Genomic DNA, 16953 nt, shown 5'->3' with positions numbered 1-16953 from the left:
CCACACGTTTTAATAAATACCAGTAAATTACAAAAATATACTGTATAAAAGTCAGTATATACTTTGCATTTTACTGCTTTTATACTCTCTCTCAGTGTAGTTGGTGCAGGTATCTTTCATACTTCAGCTTTTACTTTTGAAAATGTTAATGTTAACTAGCACGTTTTGTTTCATAATAAGGCAATCTATAACAATTTTATTTTTCCTTTTTCTTACTGAGATTTAAATGCACAACACTTTATTTTCATCTCAATGGCACCTTTAACCAGAGAAGATCAATGGTAAGAAAAAGTACTGATCGTCAACTGGACACCTCTCATTTGTGACTTGAGTTTGAAAACCTCTGCCTGTAACACTTGGCAAGTTATGAAAGATCGTGTTACCCAAAAAAAGCCCTTCATGTCGGAGGATGTGATATTGCACCATTTTAAAATACTTTAAGACAGGAAGTGAGGAATAATGCATCTAACTGAAATTGCTCAGGCAATTAATTCAGTAATTAACTGAGCTGGAAGTCGACCAACACACCGCACTTAACATCGTACTTTTATAAAGCATCATGAGCCCTTTAATGACCACAATCAGTCAGAACCTCTTTTTTATACTTCATCCAAAACAAGGGCAATAAAATGCAACTCTCTTGCTGTGCTTTTCAGTAATTTCCTTGTACTGTCTGCAGGGGTTGTTTTCAGTCAAGACTCATGCTGTTCTTGGTCAGACACTGAAGGAGGCCTATAAGTAAAACGTAAACTTCAGTTGCTTGAAAACTATAGTGCAAGATTTGAAAGAATGCCATTTTTGCCATTATAATACACGTATGTGTATTAACAAATAAATATCTAAATATACACATATAACGTGATGACAAAAATGTATCTTCTCTCTGGATATTTGTAGTTTACTGATACTACTTACATGGTGGATAATTGCAAAACATATCTTATGAAACTGCAATAATTTTGTTCTCATTTAATGTCCTGCTCCTACCAGTTAGTACGTATTTATCCCATCTTATTCTTAATAATTACAATGTAATGGGGAGGGGGAGAAATACGTTGTGGTGAGGTGGACTAGAATGGTATCTCCAGTGATGGAGTATGCCATGGTTATATTACTCCTGTGCATTTAAGCCATGACTCATTTAGGTATTTCGTCTGAAATGAGTGTCAAAAAAACTTTATCCCACTCTACACTATCACATGTTCTACATCTGATGCAAATTACAAGGGGAAAAGTTGACAATGCTTTAGAAAAATCTTAAACATTTTATTGGGACTGTATATTTTATCCCTTTATCTGTAAAGTGTTGTCTTAGTCACCGTAGAGAGCACAAAGGGTGAGACAGGCTTCTCAAGATGATCTAAGACAGCTTTTGTTCAGCCAAAAAATGTCACAGCTTTAAAATGTGTTATTTCAGGGATGAAAGAGAAAAGAAACATGTCTTTGTTTTGGTAGGGGGCTGTCTGAAGTTGCTTAAGGTGTTGTAAATTCAAGTCCCTGGAAAATGAGATAGTATCCAGAGAGCATATGAGACATTCTAAGGTGAATACATTAACTAAGCATACATATATAGCTCCACAACTTACCACCATTGTTTCTTACATATTTATTATTTATAGATGTAGGGAATGTGGCAGAAGGAACGCAATGCTGCAGAAGGCACGCAATGCTGCAGAAGGCTGGGAGGAATGTCTCCCCCAGAGATCATCTGCATGAGAATGCAAAGGGCTGGAGGTGTGATACTGAGGCTGGGAGGAATGTGTCTCCCAGAGATCATTTGCATGAGAATGCAAAGGTGTGCATGTGTGATACCTAATGGGTAGCAAGTAAGCCATGAAATTTGGTCTATTGTAAACACGTAGTTGTAAAAATCACAATTTAAGCTGACAGTTCGTGCTGGAGTTGTGAGATCTCACCAATGCTCTGGGTTGTTGTGGGGGACAGGGCACTCGCCATAGCTGCATAAGACATTGATTACACAGGGCTCCCTGGTTTAAAGCATTGTAAAGGAGGAGGGTGGGGGTACTGGTTGAGCCAACTTGCTGAGTGCCTTGGCCCTGCCTATGCCTTGGCCATATAGCTATAAGACTAGCTTGACTAACTCTCCCCACCTGTTGAAAGATAGAGCTGGATACTAGGGTGTTTGTGAAACCCCACACTAGAGATATCAAGAGCTGAAATCACAGAGTGGCAGCTGAGGCCACATAGAGCTGAAATCACAGGGTTCTGCCTCAGGGTGATCCCAAGCAGTGGGGTTGGGAGCAGCGGCGGACGACGGTGACCGGCGGGCGGCCAGTAGGAGCAGCGGTGGATGACGGCAACCGGCAGGCAGCCGGTGGCAGCAAGGGGAGGCTGCAGACAAGTGGACAGCTAGTACTGCCCTGCTGATGTATCTGTGGGCTTTGGGTTTGGGACTGAACCGCAGAAGGTACACCCTGTAACTGTGTGTGGGGTAAAGGGCCAAGAGCCCCAGCAAGAGACTTGGTTCTACTGCATATGGGGATGGTATCTTGGTAAAGGGGTTGTCTCTTCTTTGCTTAGCTATACTGCATCTGTCACTGTAACCTTGGGGTAGGTTATGGTCACTAAACAAGCCATTTCCATCTCAGACTCTGTGCTTGCGAGGGGGGGAGAACTGCCTTACAGGCACCCAGCACAGGGGGTGAAATTGTCCCAGGCCACTGGGTGGGGGCTCGAGCCGGTTGTTTGTATCCTTGACAGGAAAACCCCACAGGAGTTGAACCCAGCCCTTCTGGCAGGCATCTGGCATTAATAGAAGGGTTACATAAGTGGCGGCTCGTCCAGGATTTCTTTTGCTGAGTAGTACCCCTCGCAAGCACATATATATAACATTGTAAGGAGCAGTTCTGTTGTTGCAGGATAAGTCTGAGTTTATACCATGGCTGGCCATATGCTAGAAGACTGGTGTGAGGAGTTGAGTATCGATCCTAGAAATTGTCTGTTAGTTTTAGGGATACCTGAGGGTATGGAAGATGGCCCAATTGAGGCCCTTCTAACAAAAGCCATTGATTCTCTAATGAGGTGTCGCATATGGGGCCATAGAGCTCAAGTAGACGACAAAGCATTTGTGGTGCTATGTGAACTGCCGGTAGCTGTAGACTCTTTGCAGATCCTAAGTGAGATAAAGATTTCCACTGGCACCTTGAAAGTTGTGATCGCCAAGGCCTTTGCAACAGGCCCCACTTCACATGCCGGATTTGAGAAGAAGATGACAGCCTTCTTGGCACAGGAAAGAAAGACTATGGCAGACGTGTCGAGTCTACTGAGTGCTGAACCATCGGCCCCTGGCCCTTCTGCAGATGTACGGGCCAAAGCTTGGGGACAAGCACTGGAGAAGGTCCTGCGACCTCATCATGAGTCTAGTTCATACCGTAAGTTACGCTTATTTTCTGGTGGTGCAGTCCCAATACCAGGAGAAGAATCGTTTGAACCCTATTTAGAACATACCACTGAAATGCTCTGGGAGTGGGCAATACCTGAAGCCAAGAGGAGAAGGCGACAGAGAGAGTCTCTGGGGTCCCGTGCTGGATGTTTTTTGCACGGTGAAGCTGGGTAATCCAGAGGCTAGTGCAAATGACTGCTTAGGAGCTCTCAATCATGCTTTTGGGAGGACTGAAGATTCAGAGGAAGTTTACTGCAAGTTCCTGAATACCAGACAACATAGGGGCAAAAAGTTGTCAACCTATGTTCAGAGGTTGGAGAAACTACTGCATAGAGTTGTCTTGCATGGAGCCATCACAGTGGAGCAAATGGATCAAACTCGAGTGTCCCAAATTGTGAGAGGAGCGCAATACCAGCACCCAATCCTATTCTACCTTCGGTTAAGAGAACAACTGGTGGCCCCACCCAGCTATTTGCGATTGATTAGAGAGATCCGAGAAGAGGAAGAAAGGCAGGCCACAAGTGAGAGTTGGGGCACTCAACAATCCAAACATGGCGGTACAGCCCTCTCCCAACCCCCCAAAACATTGATGGTGAACAGTGGAGAGGAGCTCGCCCAGAAAGTGCAAGACCTGATGGTGCAGGTGGATGAACTAAGGGGCGCTGTAGGTTCAGCCCGGGCACCAGAGAGTGGTGAACAGCTAGCAGCAGTGGTCCATAAGACTGGGCTCAGGACCACTACTTCTACAGGTCAGCCAAGTATAGGATCATTCTTCTGCTACATATACACACATATACACAAATATATACATGCAGTATTACTTCTGTAATAAAAATATTGACTATTATATATTTTCAATATTACCGACTGAGGAAAAAAATTAATACAGATCAAACAACACCTAAGAGACTTCAGACAGTAGTAATACACAACCTTACTTACATTAATTACTTGAGCTGCAAGAATTAGTTTAACTTTATGTGGAGCCAAATTTGGCTTTGGCTTCAACCCAAATAATTTTATACCAGATTGCTCTCTAGCACTAGTGAAGTACAGCGATGTAATTATTTTAATTCTCTCATAAGCATGTTTCATTTGCTGACTTCAAGGAATTCTACAATTTCAACACATAGTTCGGAAATTAAACAAAATCCCTTCTTCACATTAATGAAGGTTAATGGAGCGTGCTCATGTCTCGCTGACCTGAAAAGTGATTCTTACATTTTAAAAGTTTGTATGCCAACACCATAGTCATGTGTTCAGCTAAACACGCTGGTCAAAATACCTGTAAATACCAAATTAGAAGAATTAAAATACGAGATCTATTTGCAGATACTTTCTTTTTTAGTGACAGAGTTTCTTTTCTCCAAACCTAGAAAGCTGCCATCAAACAGAAATTCCACCCATCAAGAAGTTGTAAGTATTTCCATATTAAACAATGTTATCATGTTGCCATAAAACACTAACCTCAGTTAGGGATTCTGATGGTCAGTGACTTGACCACTTTATCTAACAAATGACCATTATCGCATGCTAAATGTAAATACAGGGTAGTTAGAGAACTCTTATTTGCATAGCCTCAGAGAGGTGGCAAACAAAGCTGCTAGACAGGGAGGAAGGAGGGAGGGAAGGGAGGAGGAAAAACCCCTCTGCAAGTATGACAGTTAAATTTATCAGGCAAAAAGACCTTCAAAAAAAAAAAATGTAAATCACTTACCCGGCTCTCTCCTATTCAGCCCATGCTACCCACAGACTAAGCAAAGATCGATGAGCAAGTGTTGCTACTTAAATTCAATGAAGAAATTAACAAGGTTAATACAGGAATAATACACATTGCTGCATGTAAATATGGGGAAAAATTACTGTTAGAAGTTTTATTTTGAAAAACTACTGCTTCTAAACCTTTCTAATGTAAGAGCTTATCTGCTGTTATCACCATATTATTTGAGTGCTTTCCAGTAGTTCTTTAAGCGATATGGTTTAACATAGGGTCACAAGTAGTTCAATTCTCCTGAGCCGAAGATAAGAGAGAATATATGTACAGTGGGGGGAGGGCGCGGGCGGCGGGAGAGAGACAGAGAGTGTGTGTGTGTTTAAGTTAAGCAAGACAGGTCAAATACATGTGTCTTGCACTTGGAGCAAGAGCAGAAGGTAGCGAGAGTCTTGGTGGTCCCTATTTCCTGTGGCAGTTTTTTTCCACCGTCTCAAACTAGGCCCCAGAACAGCTTTGTCTTCCACACAGTCTAGCTTATCCTTAGGGTATAAAGTTACATTGTGCCTGAGGAGCAAAGCTGTCAACCACAATCTTGGCTGAAAAGAGGGAATAGTGATTTCCCGCTACATTTCACAGCCTCGGAAGTGCAATTTTCAGTAAAAGATTAATTTAAAAAAACTTGTAATCATTAGTTATCTTAAGTGCATTTTTACAATTCTGATTTTGCTCCAGCTGTGTATACAATTTCTCTCATCCTACACCAAAATAAAAACCTTAAACCAATATATAAAACTTTTACTAGCATTTATATCAAAGCTCTGAGAGTGAAATGATTCTCACCTCTAATTAGTACATCTATATTGGAAACAAACTTTCCAGGGGTGATTTAAAAACAAGGGCCACATTTAAAAAAAACATTACAGAGCAATATAGCAGAGACTTTTGTTAAAGAAAATGAACAGTAATCTTCTCTGTACTTTCCTACCCCTTCATGTATACTTAGATTAGACTATGCTTCCTTTCACATTTATTATGAAGCTTAAAAGTTCCAACTCCTTACACAGTGCTGCACAGCATCCACAAGGAGTGGCAAGTTTAATTAAATACTGCTGATACTAAATCTTAAAAAGCCATCAGTTTGCCAACCTCATACTAGCTTCTTGTTTAGTGGAATAAAGGAGGCAATTGCAACATTGTAATGCTTGACAACATGGTACTCTTCTGGGGCATTTGGATACTCAGCTAACAAGCCGCAAACTCTCATTCATTCACATGAGTACACCAGGGAGCAGGGAAGCATGGTGTAACACACAAAGAAAATAACATGGGAACTCAGTCTGTTGCCCAGGTGATAGCAAAATAACGTGCTGAAAAATTCATGGTCGCTAAGCACCAGAAAAAGCAGTCAAGAGATTCAGTTGCAGCTAGTCCGTGTGGAAAGGAGCTTGGATTCATGGGCTCAGAGCACACCCTAGTGACAGAAACATGCCCATTGTAGAACTACTTAAAATGAAAATCTAAGAATACGATCAGATAAGGATGCAGATCTAAAAATAAATACAGTCCTTTAAACTATCCTCACATTTATAAAATATTGAGTGATTATTTACTATTAGCCAACTGAACTCTTCACATGAATAATTGGGTTTTGTATGCCCTTTGCACTCAATGTCATTTGAATGCCAAATCTAATACATACTCAAAATTATATACCATGTTTGTCATTCCTTTACAGCACGTACAACATCAGAGTTAATTTATTGATACAGATTGAACCTTTCTAGTCCAGCATCCTTGGGACATGACTGGTGCTGAACAAGAATTGGAGGTCAGTGTTGTTTAGCAGCACTTACCAACACTTCCACTGCTTACTGGGCTCTTAGAAAACATTTAGGGGGTAAATTAGAGCTAAATAACAGCACAGATGACTGAGAGCCAGGACTGTGGCTGTAAGCAAACTTTATGGGACTGTGGGAAATTTAGCCACACCCATGACAAGCAGTTGTCCAGCTAATTAAAATCATGCCAGATTGCAGATGTTACCAGAGGAGTGTTCCAAATTAGAGGTTCAGCCTGTATTAAGGTATCTTTATACCTATAACGATAGATAGATATCTACATCTTGCTAACGAGTGGATATAAAAGCTGTGTCTGTGTTTACATAGAGTGATGCTTTCTGTGTAAGAACCTGAACAAAATTGCACTCTGTGATTCTATGAACTATATGCACTCAATAGTCCTACTGAACTCAGTAGACCTATTCATATGCATAATTGTAAGAACATGTCTTCGTCTTTGTAGCTTCAGTGCCTAAAGTTAATATTTCACACACAAGAAGTCCTGTTAAAAAGAGTACAGCCAAGTAAAGTAAGGGTAAGGGTTTGTACATTCTTACATGACTTAGGTGAGGCTGTGTGGAGAAAGTGTGTCTTACAGAAAGACTTAACAGCTATCTAGGATTTAGGGATGTCATTCCAGTACCTACCATAGGGCACCATAAAATTCTAGGGCTGGAAGGGACCTCAGGGGGTCATCTAGTCCAGCCCCCTGCCTAAAGCAGTATGAAGCCTAAATAAATCATCCCAGCCATGACTATGTGAAGCCAGGACTTAATCTCCAGGAATGGAGATTCCACCACCTCTCTCAGTAACACATTCCAGTACTTCATCAATCTTCTGGTGAAATACTCTCATATCCTAATATCCAACCTACACCACTCGGTCTAACTTCAGACCATTGCTCCTTGTTCTGCCATCTGTCACCATTGAGAACAGTCTCTCTCCATCTTCTTTAGAGCCCCCTCTCAGGAAGATGAAGGCTACTATCAAGTCACCCATCAGTCTTCTCTTCTGCAAACTAAATAAGCCCAAATCTCTCAGCTTCTCCTCTGAGGTCATGTGCTCCAGCCCCTTAATCATCTTCATTACCCTCCACTGAACCCTCTCTAATGAGTCCACATCTTTTCTGTACTGGGGCGGGGGGGGGGGGGCATAGAACAGGATGCACTACTCCAGATATGGCCTCACCAGTGCCAAATAGATGGGAATAACTTCTCTAGGTCTTCTGGAAATACTTCTCCTAATGCACCCTAATATGCCGTTAGCCTTCTTGGCTACAAGGACACACTGTTTGTTGACTCATATCCTGCCTCTCATACACTGTAAAAGACAGGTCCTTTTCTACTGCACTGCTACTTAGCCAGTCAGTCCCCAGCCTGTAACAGTGCTTGGGATTCTTCCATCCCAAGTGCAGGACTCTGCACTTCTCCTTGTTGAACCTAATAAGATTTCATTTGGCACAATCCTCCAATTTGTCTAGGTCACTTGGGTACTCATCCCTACCCTCTAATGTATCTACCTGACCCCCTACCTTAGCGTCATCTGCAAATTTGCTGAGAGTACAATCCATCCCCTCATCCAGGTCATTAATAAAGGTGTTGAACAGTACTGGCCCTAGAACCAATCCTTGGGGCACTCCACTCGAAACTGACCGCCAACCAGACATTGAGCCATTGACTATTACCTGTTCAGCCCGTCCATCAAGCCAGCTTTCCATACTTCTTACAGTCCTTAATCCATATTTCCTTAACTTATCGGCAAGAATGTTCTGGGAGACTGTATCAAAAGCTTTGCTAAAGTCAAGGTATATCACATTCATTGACTTCCCCATGTCCAGAGAGCCCATTATCTCATCATAGAAGCTAATCAGATTGGTCAGACACGACTTGCCCTTGGTGCATCCATTTTGACTACTTTTGATCACTTTTGCCTCTTCCAAGTGCACCAAAATGGATTCCTTGAGGATTCCCTCCATGATTTTTCCAGGGACTGAGGTAAGGCAGACCTGTCTATAGTTCCCTGGATTGTTCCTCTTTCCTTTTTTAAACATGGGCACTACATTTGCCTTTTTCCAAACATCTGGGACCTCTCCCGATCTCCCTGAGTTTTCAAAAGGTAATAGCCAAAGGCTCTGCAATGACAGCTGCCACTTCCCTCAGTACTCTTGGATGCATTAAATCTGGATCCATGGATTCGTATGCGTCTAGCTTCTCTAAATAGCTCGACCCGTTCTTTCCCCACCAAGGGCTGCCCACCTCCTTCCCATACTGCACTGCCTAGCACCATAGCTGGTGAGCTGAGCTTGTCTGTGAAAACTGAGGCAAAAAAAACTATTGAGTACTTCAGCCTTTCCCACCTCTTCTGTCACCAGGTTACCTCCCTCATCCAGTAATGGCTCGACACCCTCCCTGATAACCCTCATTGTTAACATGGTTGTAGAAATCCTTCTTCCTGCCCTTCACATTCCTTGCCAGCTGCAATTCCAATTGTGCGTTCAACTTTCCTGATTAACCCCCAGCATTCTTCAGCCATATATTTATACTCCTCTGTTAGCCGGTGGCCAGGTAATGTGCGGTGAGGTACTCCCCTGGGTCCTAAACAACCCAGTTTTTTTTACTAGCACTCTCACCTACGGCCAGGCTGTGGTAACCAAACGGTTAAAGTTCTTTTTGTTGTGCCGGCTGTGTTGTAGTGACAAAAGGATAACAGGGTCAGGCTTAGATCTTAACTAGTTACAAGTTTATTAAGTGTGTTGTTACAAAAGGCTATTGTCTACTTCTTATATGCTAGCAAAGTACAGGTGTTAGCAAGTTACGTTACAATCCAACACAAAGATATCTGTTACCAACTAACACAATGATATCTTGACACAATGACGTCTAGTTACAGAGCTCTAATTCTTTAGCTGTGCACAAAAAAAGTCAGAGCCCTAGCATGGGTATATCTTACCCTCTCTGTCTCTCTCGATACCAGCGTAGCCAAGCCAGATCAGTCACTCAATTCCGCGGAAAGACAAATACGAGGTTGGGCGTCCCCAGTTGTGGACCTCAGGAGGCAATCACCTGACCCGACCAGCAGGTAGTTGGTGGAATGCACTCAAAGTTAGAGTTCTGCTGGACCCATCTTTTATACCCCTCTGGGTTACGTATTCTCTTTCTTATCTAAGGTGCCAGATCACACTGGTCTGTCTTTGTGACGCCAGTTTGTTACAAGGGCATTTCTTACTTAATTTGCACTTGTAAGACAGGAGATAAGCAATTTGAGAGTACAGGACATTCTTTCTGTGTGGGCGGGGGACTTCCCCTTCTGGGATGGTTGTGTGGTCATCAAATCCATCAATGCCAGCTGGGGTGATTTCCTGAGGGTCCCCCCCAACCTTGTTGACAGTTTGGCCTGTTAGCCTTCTATCTGTACTTTCTGCTTCTCAGGGTCACGATAAGCTAGCACATCTGGGCCTCAATGAGGGCATCAAAGACTGTGCTGTCAGCAGCTGTTTCCATGCCCTGTGTGCTCCTCATTGGGGGGTGGGGGGGGCAGCGAGCAAACTGGCTTGTAAGGGGGAGACTTTGTCTGGCTACATCCTCCTTACTCATCTGTCCAAATTTCCACTTCTTATATGCATCCTTTTTGGGTTAATCTCGCTAAGGATTTCCCTTGTAAGCCAAGCTAGTTGCCTACCATATTTGCTTTTCTGACTGCCCATCGGGGCTACGTCTACACGTGCCCCAAACTTCGAAATGGCCATGCAAACGGCCATTTCGAAGTTTCCTAATGAAGCGCTGAAATGCATATTCAGCGCTTCATTAGCATGCGGGCGGCAGCAGCGCTTCGAAATTGACGCGCCTTGCCGCCGTGCGGCGCGTCCAGACGGGGCTCCTTTTCGAAAGGGCCCCGCCTATTTCGAAGTCCCCTTATTCCCATGAGCTCATGGGAATAAGGGGACTTCGAAGTAGGCGGGGCCCTTTCGAAAAGGAGCCCCGTCTGGACGCGCCGCACGGCGGCAAGGCGCGTCAATTTCGAAGCGCTGCTGCCGCCCGCATGCTAATGAAGCGCTGAATATGCATTTCAGCGCTTCATTAGGAAACTTCGAAATGGCCGTTTGCATGGCCATTTCGAAGTTTGGGGCACGTGTAGACACGGCCCGGGATGGTTTGTTCCTGTGCCTTCAATAATACCTCTTCAGGAGCACTGTCAGTATTTTAAACTCCTTTCCCCTTCATATTAGCTTCCATGGGGATCCTGCCCATCGGTTCTCTCAGGGAGGTGAAGTCTGTTCTTCTGAAATCAAGAGTCTGTATTTTACTGATTACCTTTTTTCCTCTTGTCCGAATCCTGAAATCTACTATCTCATGACTGCTGCGGCCTAGGCTGCCACCCACTTCTATTTCTCCTACTATTTCTTCCCCGTTTGTGAGGAGCAGATCAAAACTGTGCATGGCCACTGGTCGGTTCCTTCAGCACTTGAACCAAGAAGTTATCCCCAACTTTCTCCGAAAACTTCCGGGATTGTTTGTGCGTGGCTGTATTGGTCTCCCAACAAATGCCCAGATAGTTAAAGTCTCCCATGAGAACCAGAGCCTGTGATTTGGAAGCTCCTCAGTTGTCTGAAGAAATCCTCATCTATTTCATCTACCTGACCTGTACCACTACAGATTTTTGTTTCACCAACAACTGAGGACAGTCAAGTATTAACTAAATACTGACATCAAACATCCATAATCTATAATATTATGAAGTAGGACTGTGGATTAATCCCAATTAACTCATGTGATGGTCATCGGGGGCTGGGGGGGAGCATTAAGGAAATCTGACTCAGGTCCTTAATGGAGTATTGAGTCTCCTGTTCTGTTTTACCAGCATTCTGCCACACATTTCATGTTATAGCAGTCTCAGATGTTCATATTTAGATCACTTTCACTGTAGATTTTTCAAAACGCAAAGAAGATACTCATGTGAGATTTCTAAAAATAGCTACAGCACTTGACCCAGGTTAAAGAATCTGAAGTGCCTTCCAAAATATGGAGGAACCAGGTATAGACCATGCTCTCAGAAGTCTGGAAAGAGCAAAATTTCAATGTAGAAGCTATAGAACATGCACCACCAAAAAAGAAAATCAACCTTCTGCTGGTGGCATTTCACACAGATTACGAAAATGAATATGCAACAGTCAGCACTGCTTTGGATCATTACTGAGCAGACCTTGTCAGCAGCGTGGATATATATCCTCTGGAATAGTGGCTGAAGCATGAAGAGATTTGCATCTTCAGTACATCTGTCATGTGAATGTATTGCAACACTGTCTACAGCAGTGCCATGCAAACAGCTGTTCTCACTTCCATGTGAAATAATAAACAGTAAGTGGGAGACATTATGTAAACAAAGTGGTTTGTCTGAGTGACTGACTGACCAACCAAGAAATAGGACTGAATGGACTTGTAGGCTCTAAAGTTTTGCATTGTTTTGTTTGTGTGAAGTTCTGTTTTGTACATAATTCTGTATTTGTAAATTCATCTTTCATGATAAGAAGATTGCACTGGAATACTTGTGTTAGGTGAATGTAAAAGTACTATTTCTTGTGTTTCCTTTTTATGACACAAAGACTATGTCTACACTAGCCTCCCCCCTTTTGAAAGGGGGATGCTAATGATACACTTTGGGATATGTTAATGAGGCACTGCAATGAATACACAGAGCCTCATTAGAATATCCCAAAGTGTTTTGTTCACATCCCCCTTTCGGGGGGGGGGGGGGGTGGAATGCAGTCATAGCCAAATATTTGTAAACCAAAGTAAATATAAAGTGAGCACTATACACTTTGCATTCTGTGCTATACCAATGTATTTGAAGATGTAAAAAATCATCCAAAAATACTTAAAGAAACAGTAACCTCTGGAAGAAAAGGAATGTGTTCATAAACATGAGTACAGAAGCATAAATATAATTAACAGTAAATAAGAGAAATCCACATTAAGAATACCAGTAAATTTACAACTTAGCTTTTATTTAAAAATTATTCACAATATTCCTAATACTATTTGCAATATTTTATGTGAACACAAAATCTTTATTTAAACAAACAACTTAACGCTATTCTCTTTGAAACTGACTGGTAACCATCAACAGCTACCACTGTTGACATTGAAAACTATAAAATACAGTATAAACATACTTGGCTTCCAATTAATTGTTTCCAACACTTGAATATTGACTTCAGATTTTAGGTTGATGATGAGCAAGTTCAATTTCTTTTTAAAACCAGCATCTGAAAAAAAAAATTAATTGCAAACCACAGACTACCATCAGTGTACTGTGCCATGAAATGGTCTTACTCCACTTGTCTGAACTCGGACATTCCATCACTGCAGCACCAAAATAACCTAGCAGCCACATAAAAGACAAAAGGAGAACCTTAGAAAGCTTTCAGGGTGGGACTGACCTGAAACACAGCCAGGAGAACACAACTTTTGTATAAAATGTAAACACAGCCAGGAGAACACAATCTTTATATAGGACATATGTTATTTGTCCACACTCATTACCAAGCTAATTAGTCAGAAGTGAGAAAGAAAAGTTCTTTATGAGCAAGTCATTATATACCTGTACCTTTCTACAGATAATTGCTTGATCTGTCCCTAAGCTGAACCTAAGACATGATATTTTGTATATGTACTATTACTATTTCTCAACCCTGGTACTCCGCATGGAGCATAGGCCATCTACAAGTCTCCTTCACTTCACTCTGTCTTGGGACAAAACTTCTAGCTGGCTCCTAGAGTACCCCAGTTGTTGTCCTTCAGTCTCAGTATACCTTTTCCACATTGTCTGAGGTCTTCCTCTTTTGCATTTTCCTTGTGGGTTCCATGTGAGAGCCTGACAGACTATGCTGGAAGATGGTTTTCTGAGAGTGTGGCCTACCCATCCGCACTATCTTCTCTTGATTTCAACATCAACTTGTTCTTGTCCGGCTCACAGTGCTGTGCAAATGAATATAACTGAATTTACCCTCACTACTTGTTTCTCATATTGATAAGTTGATTAACATACTCCCTTTTCCTTCCTATTCTAGCTATTTTATTTTAAATTAACAGTAGTCCTTGATTCAAGATGAATTGAGCTTAAGTCTCATAAAGGAAAGGCCACTGCACTAATTGTAGTTGACGATATGTCTTTTATCTGTTCATCCAGGTTACTTTGACATGGCTATAGTGAGGTAGCATCTTTCCACGTTCCTTGTAATACTGTTCCACAGTATTCTAGTTCTCACACCTTTATGAAAACCAATATGTACAGGAGTACAACTGAGTAATGTTTCTCAAGGCATTGAAAAAGTCGGCAAAATGAGAAAGTTAAACACTCAAATTTTCCTGGAGACGATAAATGACTGAAAAATCCTTTGAAGTGAGAAGGATATGCGACATCAGTTCAATTAACATGATGCATGAAGTTATTCCAGAGAATGGGCTTGTGTTCCTCTTCATTTTATCTTTTATCATTTTAATCGACAATTAAGAGTAACAACATATTGCTCGTCACAACAGAAGTTCATAAAGACTAACAGAGCAGAAATAAGTAGTGGTGTTTTATGAATCTCTCTGAAAGGCACTCTTTTCTGATATCTCATTTCAGATGTTCCATGAAGTGGCAAAGTCCTGTTAAACATACACATTGCCAACTTCATATAAACCAGTATGTCCTTCTGAGGCCTTAGACTTAAGACTCAAATGCTGCAAATGTGAACCAACTGTAACTATACTATTTTCATGAATCCATGGAAGGCCTTTAACAAACATGTTTAAACACGTTAACTACCCCTATCTATCTTATCCAGGAAATTATGCTTAAGCATGAGGATAGTAACAGACATATCTTCCAATAATGCACATACACACAGGTACAGCAAATTACAATTACTCCGTGGATAAACTGAGTAACTATACATGCAGGTGGCTAAACAAAAAAGTAGAAATGGTCCTAAACATGTTCTTCATAATTTTAATTAATGCAATACAATACTATCTCTTCTAAAGCACTGACATCATTTCAACTTGCTCAAACCCAGTCTCAGATTCACTACAAAAAAGCCATATTCTATCACTGATCTGCTGTTGACTAAGAGCAGGATTTGACTTTAAGTTTATAGATCTGGCCCAGAAAAAGACCATCTTTACAGCATATTTGACATCCCTACAGTATGGCATACAAATATATGGGTATGCAGTACAGACATTTTTGCCCTCTCTAGCTGTTCCTTCCTCCAGCAGACCCCTCCTCTGTTTAAGGCCAAGTTCCAGGGGTTGCCCCAGTCCTTCAGCATCCCCTCATGTGGTCCACAGGCTGTCTGAGGATGTCCCCCCTCCACCAGGCCCTTGAAGTCTACAGACTGTCAGGGTGGGGGGGCAGATTTCCACAGGATGACCCTCCTTCCAGCTGCCCCCATGGTCTGTGGGTTATTGGAGGGGGCAGGCAGCTGTGGGATGACACACCCTAACTTCCAGCTTCCCCCATGCGGTCTGTGGGCTGTCTGGGGGAGACAGGCTCGAGGGTCTGCCTTACCTCTCCAGCCATCCCTTACACTACAGCCTGAAGGCTGTCTGGGTGGTGTGAGGTTCCAGGGGCTGCTCCCCTATCTCCAGCAGTACTCTCCACATCCTGTAGGCTCTCCACGAGGTGGAGTGGACAAGCTTGAGGTTATGGGCAGGGGAACTACTTACCAGTTTTTGTGGTAACTAGATGGCAGAGCCCCAGCCCTGGTGTCCTCGCACTTCGTGCTGCAGATGCCCCCAGTGGCCAATCTCAGAATCACACTGCCCCTGCCTGGGCCCCACCCCCTCCCATATTCTGGAAAACAGCCCCTTCCCAGCACTTACCATTTTCCAGACACAAACAAACCCCGGACTTGGTTTAAGCTAGGGTGAAAGGAAGCTGCACAGCAAATGTGCTCATAGCTCTCATGCTTTACAAGGTGAGATCTCGAATAAAGAGAACTGACAGAAAAACAGACACTAAAAATGACAGATCGATAAATATACAGGTAAAATGCAGAATGAAATAGAAAGGAAGACCCCAGTGTGTTTTGTAGCGCACAGAACAAATAATTATACTGTCTGAAGTCTGCGAACGGCTACATCACATCCTGCAGGCGTGCCAAAAAAAAAAAAAAAAACCACACTGCTACTCTGATGCACAAGTAATCATTTTCAGGTCCACCCATTCACAAACCACCCAAGGATAAACTGACTGATGGATAGCATTTGAAAGCTTGGAATCCCAAAGGCAAGATGATGTGATACATCATCTCCTAGCCTTCCAGTGTTAAATACAAATGTGGTACACCACTAGAAACTTGGATTTTTAGTTAAGTTTGAGACTCACACTGATGCTGGTATCCACAGATCCTATTTTCCATGTCTGAACTGAGCTACAAGGGCCCAGTAAATCTAAATGGAGAAAATACCAAGAGGCTGGTGCTGTTTTCTGTCTGTAAAAGCAAATTGGAGGAAGAGAGAACAAAAACAAAGGCCAGCAAATCTCAAAGTGGGTATGAGCCTCCTGGGGGGCGGGGCATGGAATTTCATAAGGGTGGGCACAGCACAATCCACTGCTGGGTTTTAGGCTCATCCAGCTCATTAAAAATGGAGAAATATGATACTGTTTTTATGCATGTGCATTCACATTTATATATTAACGAACAAAAGTTTTTATATTCTACATTCTTATTTTCTTACATATGCCAAAAGGGTTTTTTTTTTTTATATGAACATAATCAAAATGTCCATTAGATAGGCTGGGGAGAGGTCTGCTAATTGCAAGGACAAAAAGGGTGGTGTGATGTAAAAAGCTCACATCTGTCCAATGCTACTTACAATCCAGGAGGATCTCACAACTTAAAAATCATTTCAGATATTGCCCTTTTTCCAGCAATCCTCTTTACTCCAATAGGCTTTTGATCCAGTCACTCATTAACTACTAGTACTACTATACCGTAATCCCTCAATTTA

At 42.3% G+C, this 16953-nt stretch overlaps 1 protein-coding gene across 2 annotated transcripts in view; it reads right to left on the bottom strand.

Annotated features, from left to right (window-relative positions):
- Positions 1-16953, bottom strand: part of MACROD2 (mono-ADP ribosylhydrolase 2) — a 1465546-nt gene that overhangs the window by 1399305 nt on the left and 49288 nt on the right. The gene's annotated exons all lie outside the window — the stretch shown is intronic.

Source organism: Carettochelys insculpta, chromosome 3 (genome assembly GCF_033958435.1).
Source record: "Carettochelys insculpta isolate YL-2023 chromosome 3, ASM3395843v1, whole genome shotgun sequence".
Lineage (NCBI taxonomy): Eukaryota > Metazoa > Chordata > Testudines > Carettochelyidae > Carettochelys > Carettochelys insculpta.
Note: the sequence above shows the minus strand (reverse complement) of the source record. Positions and strands in the feature narration are given on the sequence as shown.